Genomic DNA, 19,209 nt, shown 5'->3' with positions numbered 1-19,209 from the left:
TGACCTATCCCCTTCCTAACTCCCTACCTACACTCACCTTTCCTGGCCCCATCCCCGCCTCTTCGACCTGTTTGTTTCCTCTCCACCTATCCTCTCCTCTATCCCTCTTCTATCCGCCTCCCACTCTCTCCCTATTTATTTCAAAACCCCCTTCCCCTCCCCCTTTTCTGATGAAGGGTCTAGGCCCGAAACGTCAGCCTCTCTGCTCCTATGATGCTGCTTGGCCTGCTGTGTTCATCCAGCCCTGCACCTTGTTGTCTCGGATTCTCCAGCATCTGCAGTTCCTACTATCTCTCTCTACATGTAGAACAATGGTGTGGAATGTTCTGTATTTCTGTGCCTAAGCACGGATCAGAAATTGAAATGGCTTTGTACCTCTGTAGGCTACAGAAGGTCTGGAGTTGTTTGTTTCCTGCAGTCTGGCTTCCGTTGTTTTAAGTTAGGGTACGAATGGAGGTCTTCCTTTAGTTTCTGCAAGCTAGCCTCTGTTCCAGACATCTGCCCTGGGATTGCATATTATCCAGTCTGTCCCAACCAGCCTTTTCCTGGTTCAGTTGAGGCCCATGGTTTCTTGAGTCCAAAAGTTCAGTGAATTTTAGGTCCAATGTAATTTCCACAAAATTACATCTTCAGAGGGTTTTAGTCCAGGCTATTTCCATAAATTGATGGGGATTTTTGCCCCATTTTACACCTACTACAAAGCCAACTGCATTGGATGGGTCACATTGCCCTGATGGATGACAATCACTTGTCAAGGTCAGATTGTAGGGAGAGCTGACCACCGGTAAATGGAACAAAGGTGTCCCACAGAAATATTTTAAGGACTCTCAGAAGAAGTCCTTCTCCATTAGCCATACCAATCATTACCAATCATAGTAAGTGCAGTCCACAAATCATGATGCCTGGAAGTGTGACATCTATAGTGCTGCAGATACCTTTCCGGTTGAACAAATAGCTGGCACCAAAGAGAAAAGGGGGAGAAGGATAGATCTAATTGTCCCCAGCCACTCCACCTTCACTTGCACCTGCTGTGAGAAAATCAAACAGCAACAGAATTGTCTGACAAGCTAGCAGCTAGCCTTAACCGGACAAGTACAACATTGCTAATATCTTTGTCCGCAAAGTAACACCAAGACAGAGGCAACCTTTTTTATATGTAGGAGTGCAACAAGTGTTAACTGGTTAAAAGTATATCATGCCAGTACAGCACACTGGTAAGATTCTGCTGTTTGTTCAGCCAAGGTCACTTGAACTTTTCAGGTTCTGGGATTGCTGGCTTAGGTTAAGGCTTCTATCAGTCAGTGAGTGTCCAAAATCCATCAATGAGCTATGCTGGTTCATTTAAAACTTGCTAACACAGATTAGAGAATCATGCAGAGCCTGAATCAGCTATGTTGAATAACTTACTGACATATGCCACTATTACACATATCTCAATGTAAAATTATTTCTTCTCAATTTGCTCAGGATAGACTTGATTCTAACAACTTCTAGCCCAGCAAATCTTGCAGCTAACTTAACATCCAGAAGTTCCCGTATTCTTCCGCTTTCTAATGGAGATAGTTAGTAGTTGGTCACCCCAGAAGCAGTATAGTGCAACAGAAAAGGATAGCTGCTGGACGGATTTAAAAGATTGGTGAGAAATTATTAAAATTGCATTTATGATCAAAATTGAATCAAAATTCAGTCATAATGATATAGTATCTAAAACTCAGAAAATGTCAAGTTAGTTGAAAGAGAAAAGGATACTAATGTTATTCCACAACGAAACAAATGATTTATTTATTATGTTGTGCCTTTGCTTACATTTTCATTATTCCTTTGTGACAGGTCTGGCCATCAAGGCACTGTATTAATTTAGATGCCAGTGACTCTGGTCTGGTGGTTATTTTTATGTATAAATTAAAAGCAAAGACAGGTTTTATTCTCAACCAAGTAACCTTAAGATGGTCAAATAATTCCAACATATCTGAAAAGGTTATTATTTTTCTTTTTGATATGCAGACTGGTTTCATCACTGATTCAGTCAGCAGGACCGCATTCCAGAATAATACTATTCTAATTCTATACATAATTCATTTTGAAACAAAACATTATCAGAGATACAAAAAGGACATTTAAATTTGACGGTTGTATTGAACTTACTATTATCTCCAGGAAACAAAAGAGAAAATGTGACATTTAAGCATCTGCTGGTGGAATTGAAGAGAGAGAAATCAGAAGGTGTAAGCTTAAGACATAGAATACACATTGGAACTCGATTGAAAATTATTATTCAAACAATATTTAATATATTCACGGTTACAAATGTACATTTAATCTTTAAAAACTCTGCGAGTTCAGCAGCTAAAAATTGTGTAAGAATTATGTTGCTCTGCAAATATTTTTGCTTTGTAATAAAGCAAAACAAATTTGGTACTTCAGTTTGGAACCTGATTAAAAACTCAAGACTCTGTGACCTCGAATTACAAACAGTGAAATAAGATTGCAGGTTACTTTAGGTTCTCAAACAATCTGGTTGAAATTCATTGAAATTAATAATCAGACTTCTGATCTAAATTATACTGTATAATACTTATAACATGAAAGCACTATATTCAAAGACTTTTTCCATGATGGCAGTGATTTATATCATAAGACAATAGTTTATGCTTTGGTGCTTGTGTTAAGTATTGTCTGGTATGGCTCAGGAGCTCCTCATTGCAATACTGAAGAAGATGGCAGTGAGCTAATGTGTACAATTTGTTGGCCTCTGTTTTCTTTAGGCCTGTTTCTTGAGATTTTTGTTTCTGCTTGCCTCTTCTGATGCCCTTCAAAATCATCTGCTTCCAGAGTTCCCAACTGGCAGCGACTGTCTCCCAGTTATCAGCTAATATTTTCATTTCTCACTTGGAAGTGTCCTTGTAGCAGAGGTTAAGGTACCCAGGAGGTTGTGTCCCAGAGGCCAGTTCATTATACAACAGATTTTCAGCCATCATTATTCTAACAAGCACAACTGCATGAGCCAATACAGACATTGTTGACTTCACAATGTGTCTACGCTAAATTGGTGACCTTGTCCTGCCAAGAGGTGCCAAGAATATATCTGAAATAGTGAAGGTGGAAACTGTTCAGCCCCCATCTCCTGCCTCTAGTCTAGATCTCACCACTGTAGAAAAGTTCGCTAAGGATGCAAGTTTGGTGGACTCGCAGTTTGTGTTTCCTCAGTCAGCTTGCTGTTGTTCTACACTTACTCAACTTGGACATAAGAAGTTGCAGTTTTTATGAGGTGTGTGTTGATCTTAGCATCAAGAGACAGATTGTTAGTGATTGCACAGCCTAGATATGTGAAGTTATCAAACACCTCCAACTTCATGTTGTCAATCCTGATCCATGACAATATGGCACATTCTGGACTATGATACTTGGATTCCTAATGCTGACGGTCAAACCAATCTCCATATGTGTCTGGCAGAGTCTTGCCTCTAAAGACGTTTCTCCAACATCGAATACCAGTCTGACATAGTCAGCAGATAGTAGCTCTCCAATGAGAACTTGACACACCTTTATCTTGGATCTTAGGCAAGTAAGATCAAAGCTTTCCATCAGTTCTGGTATGTAAATCGACACCCTCTGTAGATAACTTGAATACTTTCAAGAAACAGGTATTTACATACAAATGGGTGTGCCTGTTTCTCACTACACAGGAGACAGTAATTAAATATTATTTTAAAAACTGCCCCCTTTTGGAGAAGCCTTGCATCCCAATCTTCCTCAGTAACTCTGGATCTTTCTGCCAATCTTTGTGCTTCCCTTAGCCTTCATACACATGCACTTGGCTCCTTGGTGAAACAACCAAACAACTCTGTGTTGCTTATGTGGCAAATGCTTTCTACTTTTGCCTCCTGGCTGACATCAAGTCTATCTCAATTATTTTGTGGACCCCTGAAAAGTGTCTGCAGATCCAGGATTGGAAGTGACAGCCTTGGTGAACTGAGTATGACAGTATGAGATCTCCGGGGGCAGAAACCTAAGGGATGAAAGTTTGGAATTCGCAACAGTTACTAAGCCTTCTTAATGGAGCTCAGCAACAGAAATGGACACATTAAAATAACAAAAATGGTCAGCACACTACAACACTAAGTAGAAATGAAGAAGAAGGCTGCCCTGAGAGATTCAGTGAGCTCTGTGGGGTCAATTTCACAGAGTACAATGTTAATTTCATTCTGGTGCCAATTGACATTCAGGAATACGGAAATCATCAAACAGACTTAACAATCATTCAGCTTTAAAAAATTCTCACAAATAACAAGCTAAGAAGTTAAAAAAAAAGCACCCATTCTGACTCCTTTCTAATCATTTTACAAGACAGTGAAATAAAGATTGGGAATTCACATGAGATTAATATAGGAACTCAAATATCATGAACAAACTTGAATCTATTGCTGTCACAGACCAATTCCGCCTGCAGCAATTTTTAAGCTTGCAAATTTTTCTATCAGAATAAAATCCAATTTGCAGTGAACAATCCGATATTAGAAATCTTCACTGAAATATACTTTGCGGATTTCTTTTACTTAATTCATTTTTGCCTTAAAAGTTATATGTTGGACTGAATGTGAATTGTATCAGTTAACTGCAAAGCATCACATCACCATTTGGTCTAAGTAGGATACATTTCGCGTGATAGGTACAAATTTGAGAATGTGTGTGTGTGTGGGATTTCATGCTTCAGGCAATTATGTGGTTTCCTAACTAAATTAGCACACCATTCAAATTATCCAATGGTTAAAGGGAGATTTCTTTAAATATCCAATTGACGTTGTTTTTATCCCTCCAGGGATGGCAAAATGTATGTTATACTTTCATGTTACCACTTGCACAACAGAGTAAATTTTCAACCAAATATTTTGATACTTTAATTAATATGCTCAGGTACGGCTGTGGGATTCCAGACATTGTAATGAAATGAGCAGTTACTTTTGCATTTTTTAAAAATTAGATATATTCCTCACATTCGGCATCATTGACCACTCTAGCAAACAAGTGCCATTCTCTATGATGTGGAGAATCTATTGAGTATGCCTCAACTTGTCCAATATCCAGGTAAAGGTGTTGAATCACATGTCAAGCAGAGGATCTTCATCGTCGTAATCTAAATTATTGGACATGACATTTTCATCCATAGAGTTACCTAATTTTGAATAAACAGAAAGATGAACAATTTTGGCAATAAGACATGCATGAAAATTACTGAATATTAAACAAAAAAAATTAGCAACATCAAAGACAAACAGTAAATTGCAAACTCTCACTGCTCCTAGAAATATTAAAAGCAATAAAGTCAGTGCATCTTTTTAGCTTGAAGGCATCGCCTGGCTTTGGAAAAGAACATCTGGTATGACAAAGGCTGATTTCTCACTCGCTCTGGGTGTTGAATGAACTTGTAACTATCCTTTTATCTCTTTGTGTTCTGAAGAAGGATCGCTGGACTTGAAATGTTAACTCTACTTTCTCACCATGGATACTGCCAGGCCTGCTGAGCTTCTCCAGCAATTTCTGTTTTTATTTCAGATTTCCTGAATCTACATTTCTGTTTTATCATCCTTTTGTTAAATCTACTCTGGTAAGAAATCTGGCACTGCCAATCCTAGCAATACAGTCTTCCAAGCAAGGAATTCATCCGGGATCTTCCTTTGTTACTGCATTGATCTTCCTGCATTGACCTTCTATGTAGCATTTGGATGAACCATCAGGTTTAGGTGCTAATCCAGCTGGGAAACTCAAGCTGCTTTGACTGGATTCAATTAGGTAGTTTTTAAATATATATTGGATTTCTGTTTCATTTTGTGATTTCATGCGGGCCTGTTTCTCTAGACCTGAGCAATAAGGATGCAGCTTTATCTGAGAGGATTATTCCATGTCTGTATCATATATTGGTAGAGTTGTACACCCTGGTTTGTCCTTTTAAATGTGATAAATAACCTTCTTCGGTTTGTTCATTCTTCAGCCACTAAATATGAAAGAATGGTGTCTTATCTTCCAAACAGTTCAGTGTCAACTAACTGGATAATAGGTGGTTCAGTTTTGCAATTAACTCATTTTCCCTTTGCGTCGTCCTCGGTATATCTTCAGCTTCCATTGTCTTTATGCCCCTGAGGCATCTGGACTTGCTATCCTCCTCCCAAACGTTATAAAATGCTTCAACATGTTGATGTGACAAAACCAATTGCTTTTCTGGTCATCCAGGATGTTAATTAGATAATTTACCAATACTTTTACTCTGCTATGTGGAACATTGAATCATGCTATCAATTGTTCACCTTGCGAAGGCAGTGATAATAATGTCTCAACCGCGGTTGAAATATTTAGGATTTGGCATGGTTGTAGTCCTTTCGTTTCATGGTTGTTTACAATGCTTTAGAGTGTTCTTGGGCTATGTTGCAGGCTCATATGAGATGTCCCCAAAACACAGCTAGATAGCTTAACATCAAAGAATTGTCCTTAAATCCTAAAAAAAACTTGATTAATTTCAGAAGTCCCCTTATCTCATGACCATAAACTAATTAAAAAAAAAACTAAAACTGGTAGACTCACTTGGTAAATAAATTCTGTTGGTCAAACAAAGAGATTTAAGTCCTTTGTCCCATTCATGAGGAATATTCATGTCAGTATACCCAATCATCATTTTGAGAGTTGCATAGTATGTTTCTGAAGTTTCTTATGTCTATTGGTGGTCAGCTGAAGACTAACTGTGTTATATCCAAAACTTCGTAAAAAGTTTTAGGCATGAATTTGGAACCTTGATCTGACTAGACCAACACTTTGAATGAAGAACTGGATTAACTTCTCTCACACTAATTTAACAGTGAGAGTACAACCTCTGGAAATTGAACAGCATATCCTTAATTGTAAGGTTATATTGGTTTCCAGCTTTAAATTTGGTAAAGTTCCACACAATCTATTAACACTCTACTAATGGTTTCTCAAAAAAAGTGAGTTAAAGGTGGCCATTTGATTGCATGATGTAATTCTCTCACAATCTGACACTACCACTATAAAGGTATGGTTATAAACTCACTGCAAGGACCATTTGCTAAAGCTCTGGCATTCATATCATCTCTAGAAGAGAAGTTATTCTTTTCCTCAGCAAAAGAATTTGAGTGGCTCTTGTATCTTTAAGTATGACTACAGGTGTACTTGCCTCATTTAACAACAATTCCCTATAACTTCCAGGTGGCTTGCTTACTTTCCCTGCATTCTCAACAGTATTTATACCTGCTCTCCCAACTGCAGTCAGGGCAACTAGATCTGTTGGAGTCTAATCAGGGGTCCTTTCTCTGCATGGATCTTGTATACCTTGATAAATCTTTCAGAAATCATGACAAAGATGTCCCAAAGATGGAAACTAAACAATTTCACTCCTGGGCGAATGTCTGTGTGGAGTTTGCACATTCTCCCTGTGTCTGCGTGGGTTTCCTTTGAGTGCTCCGGTTTCCTCCCACAGTTCAAAGATGTGCAGGTTGGGTGGATTGGCCATACTAAATTGCCCATAGTGTTCAGGGGTGTGTAGATTAGGTGGGTTATAGGTGGGTCTGGATCTGGGCGGGATGCTCCGAGGGTCGGTGTGGACTTGTTGGGCTGAAGTGCCTGTTTCCACACTGTTGGGATTCTATCAAAAAAAAATGTCCTTGTTGGCTTTACCCTTTCAAGCCTCCACTTTTATGTTATGATCGAGGCTGAAGAAATGCCCTGCTCTTCTAGTCCTACCAATCTGAGGGCCACAACATAAAATTAAAATGGTTTTTGCAATTAGTGTAATGGCAATGTAAATACCTTATCTATATCAAGTTTTAGGCAATAATATCTATCAACCGCGTTTCTGAATAAACAGTGATTGGTTCATTTTCAAAAAAATTGTACTCAATAAAGATGCAATAACTAGTTAACACACATTGTATGATGTAAATATAACATAAATGCTTACAGCTTTAGATATTCCCAAACACAAACATTTATACACTCATTTTTCAAGATAGAGGAAACAACAACAGATATAGAAATTGGCTTTCTGGGTCATTCTTGATTCTAAATGGATAAAGCTTAAGATATTTCAAAGTCTATTGCTCAGATGTTCTGGCATCGGTGGTCAAATCACTAATCTTGCGTGGCTCTCTCTTAAGTCATTGAGACACAGTTTTTACAGGAACTACAATCTTGTGTTTCTTCAATCATTCTTGCAAAAGGACAAATCGGTTTTACTCTGATCTCAAGCAATGTTTTCTTTTCAAATATGACAGTGATCAGCTATGCAGCTGGTTCTTAAAATGTTTTCCTCGAACTCAACTTGGTCTAAGTAGGTTTTCTTCCAGTTCAGCTGGTTTCTAGCAGACAGTTCTCGAATTCAATCAGATAAAGCAAAACCAGATAAATCTATCCAAGTCAGTCACTGTTATTAACAGCCCCTGCAGAGTCTATGGTAAAGCCATTATCACAAGTCAGAGGAAGCTTGTTAAAGCAAAGATTCCAACATCAACAGTGAACTTTCAATATCCTCTTTTAAAGAAACAACTTCAAGTATTCCACAAAATTTGAAATAAGCATATTTTCCCCAATCCTTCAAAACCTAAGTCCTCCAAGCAATATTAAAAGTATAGCATCTTCATGTTAATACCTAGGACAATAAGCAGATTGAGTGCTTGGTAATGAGGCACAACACCTATGCCTCTTCATAATCTGTAAAAAAAACACTGTATTGAAAAACACATATAGACATGGATACAGATTGAGCCTGCACAATATCATGAACCATTTAGATTGGAGTTTGTGATTCTCTTGAGGTTAGGGATCTCGAAGGGCGAGCCACGACCATTTCAAACAGAGGTCTTGGAATGGTAAAGAGCTGGATTAATTTATTCTACCGGGTTACCTGGCAGATAGGTCCCAGCAAGAGGAGAAATTCCTCTATGGATTGTGATAATTCCAGCTGATGTTACTAACAGACAATTCAGATCCCAGGCAAATCTAACTTGAGATGTTTTTAAAATTTAATGTGGTGTTTTTGCAATGAAACATAAACATGCAATGCTACATTTTTGGTTTCAAAATAAAACAGAATGTTATGACAGAAACAAAACTAAGATAAAATAGAACAAACTGAGCTATTTACGTAAAACACAACTTAACGTTTCAAAATACATGGCAAAACATAATCCCATCAATCACAACACAATCACTTTGTAATACTCAAATACTGGAGAATTCCTGTCTCTATCACATCCATAGGTTTAACTTAACTGTTCCTTTCAATTCACTGTTTTGAGAGCTTGATGGCCTCTTCCTTTATTATTCACATAGCTGTGCTCAAACCTACTTAGCTCCAAATAACCCCTTCAGGGATCTAACCAAACACTTCTGCTCTGGAATTTTCAAACTAAAATGTTTATGGTGAAGTTACCTATTTCCTAACTGCTCTGAGCTAGCTCCTTTCTTCAGGAGAAATTGTTCTTACATCTGACCCCTGCTTCTGAGAACTGCCTAAAGGCTTTTCAATTTCCAGATTTTCCTAAGCTAAAATCAAACTTTGATTATTCAAAACCAAAAGCAAACTAATGCTTTTCAGTGTTCGCTCTCCAATCATTAAATTCTGACAATACAAACTCATATTATCAGCCCCAGTCCCCTGATCTCTGGCACATACCAGTTTAAACTTATGGCCCCAGGAAGATTGGCAAATCATTTTTTTTTTATCTTTTCATACACACAGAGCAAAATCCACATGCTACTAGTTCAAAATCACATACTGTACATCACAGAACCAAATGAAATTGTCCTCCATACTGCTGCCAGAAGGGACTTTATGCATTTGAAATGCATCTGAAGCATGCATTTTAATACATTGCTGATGGAGGAGCAGAATGCTGATTATTGGTGATGACTGGGGGAATAGACTTCCTTCAATCAAAAAAGATCAACACAATTCTGACAGGCAACTGCACCCTTCGTCTCTCTGAGATCCTTTCTTGTGTGTACTGCATTCTGATTACAACTGGTTTCTCCTGATTTAAAAGACCTACAGTCCTTCATTCAATGCCTTTGTTATTAAATTGATTTATTTGCCTGGGTCTTTTATGAGGCAGTGGAAGGTTTTCATATGTTCCTAAAGCTAACACTTTGTGAAATAACTGCAATTCATCAAGTTGAAATCTTCTCAGAAATCAGCAGGCAGCAAAATTGTTGATACCATTTTAATTCCAGCATCTGTTTTTGAGGAAAGATCAGATTGAACTTTCCTGTGCGTTATCATAACAATGGATCAGAACCCCAAACTACACAAGGACATATTGGAATTTTGTCAAGACAATTTAAGAAAATAAGCCACACTTGAAAGGGTCCCAGACAGGGATGATAAAACAGGTAGATAAACATGCCAGGGACCTAATATTTCTGCCAGGACACTGTTCCTACCAATACCAGGTGAACCCTTAGAAGTCTCCTATAGAAACCAAGAAACTCAGGGAAGTGAACTATCCAATTGAGTTCCCAGATTAGGAGAGAAAGCAAAGACTATGGCAACATGATAAAGCAATACCACCACTGAGAAGGCGACAAGCAGGTAACAGGTTTGTCCCATTGTCACTGACCTAAAGGACAAGGGTAGCAGTGGGAGTGACTTGGAGGGAGACGAAGCGAGGCTCACACTGAATCCCCTAATACCCAGCTCACCAATGCAGAAATACTATCAGACGGAGATTTCTTATTCACTCACTGGGGTGCAGAACAGTGAACAGACTTGAAAAGGCTGCTCACTGCATTAAAAGGCTTATGGTGTACAAGCCAGGCTGTACCTCCATAGCTCTACATAGTGTGGATGTGGGAATGGCTCCTTCCCTAAGACACTGTCCCAATTGTGTTGGCCTAGAAAAGCTTGCCCAGGTTTGATAGGAAGTTAACTACATGTTGGAGCACCAACTAACAGACCCTTGCAGTAGCTTCTGGAGCTCCCAGTTATGCTTGTCCCCGAGCTGGACAGCTCCAAAATGCTCTTTAATGACTATCAGATTCAATACAGTGACCAGAGCTGACTCCTACCTGACACCTGGGCTAGAAAGTTGCAAAGCATAGGTATGCAAAATAGCCTATACCATGTAGGTTTCCTTGACTGTCTGTTATGCCAGTGTTGTGCTTTTTTTTTCTCCACATCACCCCAGCCTCTGTTCAAATGCTGATATATCAAATAGTGGCAGAGTTATTTAAGTGTGTAGTGTACCTAGACAACTCCCCAGTGTACAGTGACACTTGGGAAATGCACTTAGAACAACTGGAAACTCTCTTCCACGTAATACAGTCAGCTGACCTAGTGGTCTGTCTTGCCAAGAGTGAGTTCAATAAGATCTCAAGTGATCTATCTAGAACACATGTTTGTTCAAGGATGAATACTTACCAGGGCTGCAAACGTATAGATAATAGCACAGTTTCCCATTCCCATATCAAAACATGAAATCATGAGTTTCTTGGGAACATGTGGGCTCTCTCAAAAATGGGTCCAAAACTTCAACACAGTAGTCACGTGATCCTGACAAATAAAAGCAAAGGATGTGTTGTCTGAGAAATGCTAGACAGCTTTTGAAAAGTTGCAGGCATTTAACTAGTGAGCCTGCACTTGCAGTTTCAAACTTTAGCCAAGCAATCAGAATACTCATTGATGTGAGTGACTTCAAGGTAAGGGTGTACTCCTTCAGCAAAATAAAGCTGGAATATAGAGACCAATCAGTTATAACCCCCAAAAAACTAAATAAGCATCAGAGATGGTACTCCCCATTACAAATTACATAATAAGCTCCCTTAGCTTATTACTAACTTTCAAACACATTGAATTATGTCAGAGATAGTAGGAACTGCAGATGCTGGAGAATCCGAGACGACAAGGTGCAGGGCTGGATGAACACAGCAGGCCAAGCAGCATCATAGGAGCAGAAAGGCTGACGTTTCGGGCCTAGACCCTTCATCAGAAAAGGGGGAGGGGAAGGGAGTTCTGAAATAAATAGGGAGAGAGTGGGAGGCGGATAGAAGAGGGATAGAGGAGAGGATAGGTGGAGAGGAAACAAACAGGTCGAAGAGGTGGGGATGGAGCCAGTAAAGGTGAGTGTAGGTGGGGAGTTAGGGAGGGGATAGGTCAGTCCAGGGAGGACGGACAGGTCAAGGGGGCGGGATGAAGTTAGTCGGTAGGAGATGGGGGTGCGGCTTGAGGTGGGAGGAGGGGATAGGTGGGAGGAAGAACAGGTTAGGGAGGCGGAGACGAGCTGGACTGGTTTTGGGATGCGGTAGGGGGAGGGGAGATTTTGAAGCTTGTGAAATCCGCCATCTGCAATCCGACCCCACCACCAAAGACATCTTTCCCTCCCCACCCTTATCTGCTTTCCGGAGGGACCACTCTCTCCGTGACTCCCTTGTCCGCTCCACACTCCCCTCCAGCCCCACCACACCCGGCACTTTTCCCTGCAACCGCAGGAAGTGCTACACCTGCCCCCATACCTCCTCCCTCACCCCCATCCCAGGCCCCAAGAAGACTTTCCACATCAAGTAGATGTTCACCTGCACATCTGCCAATGTGGTACACTGCATCCGCTGTACCCGGTGTGGCTTCCTCTACATCGGGGAAACCAAGCAGAGGCTCGGGGACCGCTTTGCAGAACACCTACGCTCGGTTCGCAATAAACAACTGCACCTCCCAGTTGCGAACCATTTCAACTCCCCCTCCCATTCCTCAGACGACATGTCCATCTTGGGCCTCCTGCAGTGCCACAATGATGCCACCCGAAGGTTGCAGGAACAGCAACTCATATTCCGCTTGGGAACCCTGCAGCCCAATGGTATCAATGTGGATTTCACAAGCTTCAAAATCTCCCCTCCCCCTACCGCATCCCAAAACCAGTCCAGCTCGTCCCCGCCTCCCTAACCTGTTCTTCCTCCCACCTATCCCCTCCTCCCACCTCAAGCCGCACTCCCCTCTCCTACCGACAAACCTCATCCCGCCCCCTTGACCTGTCCGTCCTCCCTGGACTGACCTATCCCCTCCCTAACTCCCCATCTACACTCACCTTTACTGGCTCCATCCCCGCCTCTTCGACCTGTTTGTTTCCTCTCCACCTATCCTCTCCTCTATCCATCTTCTATCTGCCTCCCACTCTCTCCCTATTTATTTCAGAACCCCCTTCCCCTCCCCCTTTTCTGATGAAGGGTCTAGGCCCGAAACGTCAGCCTTTCTGCTCCTATGATGCTGCTTGGCCTGCTGTGTTCATCCAGCCCTGCACATTGAATTATGTGTTCACAATGGGAACTGAAAGATCACAGTCTGAACTGACCACAGCCAGTGGAATGTGTTTCAGGCTCAGAATGCCAGATTTTTCCATTGGAATATGTTCCTTTGACTATATCACCAGAAAAATCACCATGTTTCCAGAAAGTCAAATGTAATTCCAGACATCTGTTCAGAACTTAAAGAGACCGAGTTAGAACTCAAAAGATGATATCAGCTGAGGCTATGAGAATGTATGTATGTGTTTGTTGCTTTATATTTTAAAGTCTTTTTCTCCATTAGTGATGAAGTGAGAATGGATTTTGCTTCATTCATTGAGCAGGAGAAGTGTCATGATGATGGATCAGAATTACTTAGGGATGCATTGAATTCTGGACAGGATGTGTTTTGTTTTAAACAAAGGCTGCAAGCCAGGCCTGACTGATAATATAACTTTTAAGAATGGAATTTACTTACTGCTTAAGGATTCCCTGTGAGCCCATGTCATGATACGCCTTGTGAGATGTCAAGGAAGCTTCAAAGAGACAGACTTCAAAAGGCAGAGCGGGCAAGATAATCTAATTACCTCCACTCAGTGGGAACATATCTCTTATGGATGCCAGACTGTAGACATGTATCAAAAGACATGTTTGTGTTTCACCCTTCAAGGAATTTACAAAAAGAAGTGTTCAAAACCAATTCAAACCCTTGGTCTGTGTGTGTCAGTGGGCTCTTGAGCTAATGTGCAAGGAAGGTCAAAACGGGAAGGCAGCAATTAGGCATTCCTGCACTGCAGGTGAAGAGAAAACACACAATATCGCTGAGTACTGGAAGCTAGTCACCATCAAAACGTGAACACGATGAAAGAATTTTAGCTAATCTGCCAAGTCAAGAATCAAAAATAACTGCTCAATTGCTAACATCAATGTATCATCCAAAGTAACATCCACAACGTTCCATTATCTACTCTTCATGGACAAACCAGAGGCTATATATTTAAATTTATACTGCATACATTTAAATTTTTGCCTTTTTTGGTTCACTTCTCATTCTAGCATATATGTGTTGCAACATTATTTATTCTCATGTTTTGTAATTAATAAACTCACTTTTTATTTGACTCAAGAAAGCCTGGTTAAATTGGCTCCTTTTAAAACATAAAATCATTTAAGTTGGGGACAAAAGTAACCAGAAGAGAACCTTATAGATACTAACCTTGTTGTGACCAGGGGCGGTGGCTGAATGAAGAAAGGGAGCCAATCATTTCTCCTCACCGAGAAACATAAAAATTTGGCTTATCCATCTGGAACAGTAAAATATTGGAGCCAGCGACTGCTTACGTCTAATGTTTTGCTGGCATCCTTTTTTTTGGCAGGATGTTTAAGATCTATATCTGCATAATGCCATCCATTCCATGGCTTTAGAACAATGGACAGACATGTCTCACTCCTTTGTTCAACTATTTAAGGCTCACTTCCACATTTGAATTTTACAGCATCATTGTGTTCTGTATCTTATCAATGTCATTTCCTCATCTACTATATCTATACTCACTTTGGTTGGTACCTCTGGGTTGCTAGAGGGAGAGGCCCAATGTGATTAGGCACTCAACAATAGTGTGTCAGTTCTCGCCTGATTACACATCTCTGAAGAACCTTGGGATATTTTGCAATGTTAATGGTGGTATATAAATGTAAGTTGTTGTTATTAATAGGCATGCATTCTCATGACTTCAGAGACTGGCAGAGTAAATCCTACACCTCTGTGCCCATCTACCAGGTCAGAGTTAAAGCCAATCATTGCCATTGCTTCCTGTTCACCTGGTGTTAAATTTGGGATTTTTACATTCTCTACTCCTGATGCTGTGCTGTTTTCTTCTCTTGTTTTGGGTATGCATAGACTTAATTGACACTGCAGTCTCTAGATCCTGCAATCACAGACAGTGAGAATTCATGCAATGCCTGGGATGTGAATCTTCAATGCGTTGTGAGACAATTAACATGTGCTGTCTCAGGACTTTGCTCCTGGGAAAAAGGATATGATATTATGTGATATCCTAAGAATACTGATTGACCCATCATTTCTTTTAAAAATATCCACTTTCCCCTCATTTCATCTTGCTTTAGCTTTGATATACAAAAGTAGTCTCTTCTTTTTCCAACTCTATTGGAAATTTAAGAAAGTGCATTATGATTTTATGAAGCAATTTTACTTCACGTATTTTGTGGGATTGCTAATAAATTAAGGGAACCATCACACACATATTTTGGAGTTTTTGCAAACTAGTTCTAAGACTGGAGATTCATATGCATGCTGGATGAATCCATAGAGTGTTTTAACCATGCAATGCCTACAATTGGGGTGCATTGTCAAACCTTGGCTTTTATTTTGCTATGTGTGTGAAGGAAAGGATCAGTGCAGTTTGGTTTGGCTGGAAGCTGTTCAGTAGAGGCTATAATGGCATTCAACCTACTGCCAAATGTTGGTCACTTTAATTGGGTTCGGCACCCCTAGTCGCTGGTGAATGGGTTATAACTCTGGAAGGAGGCCAGGGTGGGGGCGTGGGGCAGTCTGTGTTGAGGAATCTTCCCTCTTATTTTGGGAGCTGGGGATATTTGAGTCTTATTATACACATTGTACTCTCCTAGCAAAATGTTTTTGTTTTAATTTATTGATTTGTGGGATGTGGGCATCCAATATTCATTGCCCGTCCCTAGTTGCCCTTGAGCAGGTGGCGATGAGCTACCTTCTTGAACTGCTGCAGTCCTCCTGCTGTGGGTTGACCCACAATGCCACCCACTAGGGAGAGAATTCCAGGATTTTGACCCAGGAGATGAAATAGTCCAGGTTTTGAAATACCTGGCCTGGTACCTTGATATAATGAAGATGAAGAATTCTTCTTTCCCTCCCCCGACCCTGTGTTCCTGGCCCAGGCCATGTATCCTTCAGACGGTAACCCTAGCTATGAACGTTATGAGCTTCAGCACTCTGGAGTAATGTGCTATCAACAATCCTCTTCCACTTACCTCTACTAAACTGAGCCTTGGTCTCAGGTGAGATGTACTTGGCAGCTGGCCGGTAATCAAACTTTTGGCTGTACGTATCAGCACCGAGTCTGCGGCGGTCCTCAGCCAAAAGGTGCACACAGAGATACTCCAGTAGGGGCCACTAGAGTGAGACCGAGAAAACAAACACACTGCTACCAACTCTCCTTTCAATTTGGTTACCAACAACAAACACACAAGATTCACTTTCCACACGTTGCCTTTCACTGGCAACAAGAGTTTTAAACATACGTGGAATTCCCAATACATACAAATCCATAGTGAGCAATTACACACACACAGATTATGGAGGAGTTTAGATTATAGAACTGCAATGAAGTGCAGTATAATGCGGTTAAAAACAAGTCTTCAAACATTCCAGAGGCATTGGTAAATGTTGGCTTCTCATCTTTAAATCGGAATGCGAGTTTAATGTCCTTTAAATGGACAGGTTTTTTTTTTGTATGTGGTCAATATCTGCCTTCGCAACGGACGTTTCCCGAATCGATAACACGATTTTAAATGATACTGCTTGCCTGTTGGGCTGTGAAGATTTCTGGTCAAAACGTCAGTGTTATTTTTGAAACAGGTGGGAGGTTTTTAGCCGTGGCATTGGGCCAAACCATTTACTTGGCATCTCCGGCATTCAGAAGGTCACAATTAATGAGTAAACCATCGGTGCAATGGAATTTTTTTTATTTGTAAGAGATTTTTCGGGAATGTCGGTTGCAGAAGTGAAGCCCTCTCCGTTAGAAGGAGTAACTAAAGTTAGCCGAAATTAACAGGGTAAGATTATCGTGTGCACTGACGGTCAATTTATGTATTTGTAAGGCTATAGAGGAGGAGATATGTCATTTGTATTTAATGAGATGGGTAGCAATGGGGCACCTTTATGTGTTTGTTTTAACACGATCAGAGTTTCAGCCATCCGCATTGAAACAAGTTATAAAGTGTAGTGTAAAGTAAGACTTCAGTCTAACTTGCTGTTATTCTAGAGAAAGTGTCAACAACGCTTTTTATGGTGAATAACAGAGACTTTTCTACAGATTCTTGCTCGACTTCTTATAACAGTTTGAACCTGCATCTCTGATCCTGAGGTAGAGACATTATCACGGCGCCACAAGACCTTTGGACAGACTGCAGCTAATCTCTACTTTTTACAATGATGTGAATTTGATTTGATTAAAAAGAGTACATGAACTCAGAAAATGCTGGCAAAGTAATGATGCGCACTTTATATTAAAAAAAACGCAATTTAGAGGTACGTAAATTCATACGCCACGAGTTCTGAATCACCAGAACTCATTGGACAATTTGCACAGCCTCGTCGGAACTGAACGAATGACCACCTCCCGCTCCGCGGCCTTATACAGTGAGTCACCAAATTGTTGGATTTGGGTTGTCAATAGAAATTTAATTTCAGTCATTTAGGCCTCGTAATTAATGTCAAAGAATGGTGTTCATGATATGATTTATGGTCCGGGCAGGTCAACCAGACTGGAGTAAATAATGAAGCTGTGGAGAGTTAATCGCACAAATAGTAACTTGTTCCCCGAGGCATTTTCTTAGGGTTTCTTTTAAAGGCTGTAGTGTTATTTCTGACTTTTCTGTTTTTGTTTCGTTCATTATCTGTTGATAATTCAACACTAATTCACTCTATTTCCCTTCTCTGTTCTTCATCTATCTACCCGTCTTCAAATTTCATCGAGGCCATGGACCATCAGACCTAACATTCAGGAGCATCTTGATAAAAACATCTAAATCATGCTGTCGGTCACTGGAGTGATATCTGAACCATGATTTCAAGGGCTTTTTTCGCAATGTGTGCATTGTCACAAAGTTAGAGAAGTGAAGGAACTCACTGACTGCTTTCTCTTTAGAAAGAGACTACTAGTGGTAGTTTAACCTGAGGGGAGAGGTTGAGAAGGAGACTCCTTCTTTGTGATCTGATCTGATTTGATTTGATTTGATTTATTATAGTCATGTGTACCAAAGTACAGTGAAAAGCTCTGTTTGCAGGCAGTACAGGCAGATCATAGTAAGCAAGGACATGCAGAGTGTAGGATGCTTTAGACAGAGTGAGGAATACAGATTACACTGCACAGGAGGTGCATGAAGCAGGATCAACATCAACAAGATCAACATTACTTGAAAAAAAACCAAGAGAACTGCGGATGCTGTAAATCAGGAATAAAAACAAAAGCTGCTGGAAAAGCTCAGCAGGTCTGGCAGCATCTGTGAAGAAAAAAATCAGAGTTAATGTTTCAGGTCCAGTGACCCTTCCTCAGAACAGTTCTCAGGATGAAATGTTAATTCTGATTTTTTTCTTCACAGCTGCTGCCAGACCTGCTGAGCTTTTCCAGCAACTTCTGTTTTTGTTTAACATAATTTGATCTTAGAGAGTACATTCATCAGTCTAAAAGTGGCAGGGAAGAAGCTATTCTTGAACCTGTTGGTGCATGTGTTCAAGCTTCTGTATCATCTGCCTCACAGAAGTGGTCGTAGAAGAGCATTACTGGGGAGGGAGGGACGGGTCTTTGATGATGTTAGCAGCCTTTCTCTGCCAATGACAAATGTAAATGGAGTCCATGGATAGAAGGTTGGCTTCCATGATGGTCTGGGCTGTGCACACAACCACAAGTTTCTTAGGGTTTTGGGCAGAGCAGTTGCCATACCAGTCTGTTATGCACCCAGATAGTATACTTTCTATGATGCATCTGTAAAAGTCAATGAGGGTTCTTATGGGCATGCCAAATTTCCTAAGTCACCTGAGGAAGAAAAGATGTTGTTCCTCAGCTGGTTTAGGAATTGAACCTACTCTGTTGGTTTACATTCAGCAATTATTTTTGCAAAAAAACGTTGCTGCATGAAAGATGTAATTACCAATAT

The 19,209-nt window shown here is 40.4% G+C and overlaps 1 protein-coding gene and 1 long non-coding RNA gene across 3 annotated transcripts in view; one reads left to right on the top strand and one right to left on the bottom strand.

Moving 5' to 3' along the window:
- Window positions 1–2,302: 2,302 nt before the first annotated feature.
- LOC125485364 lies at window positions 2,303–16,437 on the bottom strand. The gene is made up of 3 exons (XR_007264116.1): window positions 16,303–16,437; window positions 11,423–11,554; window positions 2,303–5,173 (listed from the first exon to the last, which is right to left on the bottom strand). It is a non-coding gene; the product is annotated as an uncharacterized LOC125485364 (long non-coding RNA).
- A 542-nt stretch (window positions 16,438–16,979) lies between these two features.
- LOC125485363 (ras association domain-containing protein 9-like) overlaps window positions 16,980–19,209 on the top strand; it is a 43,860-nt gene continuing 41,630 nt past the window's right edge. The window contains exon 1 of one of the 2 annotated variants that reach the window (XM_048607797.1): window positions 16,980–17,106. The gene's annotated coding sequence lies outside the window, so the exon portion shown is untranslated. Of the gene's footprint in view, window positions 17,107–17,627; window positions 17,693–19,209 lie in introns of those variants that run through there. The other variant, XM_048607798.1, reaches the window with a different exon arrangement.

The sequence above is a fragment of the Rhincodon typus genome, chromosome 18 (assembly GCF_021869965.1).
Source record: "Rhincodon typus isolate 14 chromosome 18, sRhiTyp1.1, whole genome shotgun sequence".
Lineage (NCBI taxonomy): Eukaryota > Metazoa > Chordata > Chondrichthyes > Orectolobiformes > Rhincodontidae > Rhincodon > Rhincodon typus.
This window is presented reverse-complemented; position numbering and strand designations above follow the sequence as displayed.